The following is a 1,269-nucleotide window of genomic DNA, read 5'->3' as shown; positions in this document are numbered from 1 at the left end:
AAAAAATATCCCTACTGCTTAGCACTCTATAAAATTCCTGTTGATGAGGAAACTCTCCTCACTTTCCTTTCCCCACCCCCAGCTGTTTGAAAAAGGGGAAAACTTACTCCCTTCCCTCCTCATTACTGCTGGAAACCTTTACTGTCTCTCTACTCCTTCCAGAGAGGATGATGCATTATGTGCTCTTTGGTGTGTCCCCTTTCTTTTTTCTCATGCACAAGTATTTAGTAGGGCAGTTCTGTGACTGCTACTCCACTTGCTCATCACTGCATGAGGGATTGATGCAGCCCAACCTCACCTCACTGCTCCAAACATATCAGACCCTACCCTGCTGCACTGAGTCCTACCCTGCCCCATCACTGCCCCCAGGAATCCACTACACCCTGCACAGGCATGTCCCCATCATGCCCAAGCCCCCCTGGCCTCTCATCCCCCTCAAACCCCAATGAGTCCCCCCCTGCACTGAATGAAGAGATTAGCAAGAATCAAGTAGATAATAATGAGCCATGAAGTCAATTGAATCCCTCAGCTCTACCTGAATACAATTGCAACTGTCCCTGCTGGGCAATTTGTTTTAAAATTTCAGTGGAGTGAGAATCAAAGTGTGGTAAGACTGCACCCCCCGCCCTCCCCACCACCACCTCTGGGACCTGCCGCTGGATTCTCTCAAATACTAGATCCACGTGTTTTCCCTGTTACAGAAAGGAGAGAGAACATGAAGTATCCCATCTTCCAGTACTATCATAGGACCCCCAAGATGCTGTCATGTCACTCCTTGTAGCTTAATCCCCTTTCAATGGAAATAGTATAAATAGTTGCTGGTTAGCCTAACATCTATGAACTACTACAGCACCCTGATCATACCTTTAAAATATACATTTGTGGATGAATCTCCATGGTTGTGGAGCTGGTGATGGGAGATAAAAGTCTCCCAGCCCCCTACTCCTCAATTGTGATGGCAAAGCAGGGGTTGGGACATAATGATTTCCCAGGCCCTGCTCCCCGTTGTGATCTTGGAGAATGGGGCTTGGAGGTCCCTGCCTGGGCTTCTGTGGCAGAGCCCACCCTGGCAGTAGGAAGCTCCCAGGGACAGGGAGCTATCTCCCGTCTCCTGGTGGATGGCTGACTGGGAGCAGATTTTGCTCCCAGTCAGGTGTCTACAGGAGTGCTACTGGGCCATTACGAATCTTGAGTAAATTTGCTACTTAAATTTGCAGGTAGTAAATTTACTTGGGATTAAGGAAGTTTTCTGCATAGTAAGTATGTTCA

Source organism: Crocodylus siamensis, chromosome 4 (assembly GCF_052110815.1).
Source record: "Crocodylus siamensis isolate JL-2025a chromosome 4, ASM5211081v1, whole genome shotgun sequence".
Taxonomy (NCBI): Eukaryota; Metazoa; Chordata; order Crocodylia; family Crocodylidae; genus Crocodylus; species Crocodylus siamensis.
The sequence above is the reverse complement of the archived record's forward strand: the minus strand, read 5'-3'. Positions refer to the sequence as shown.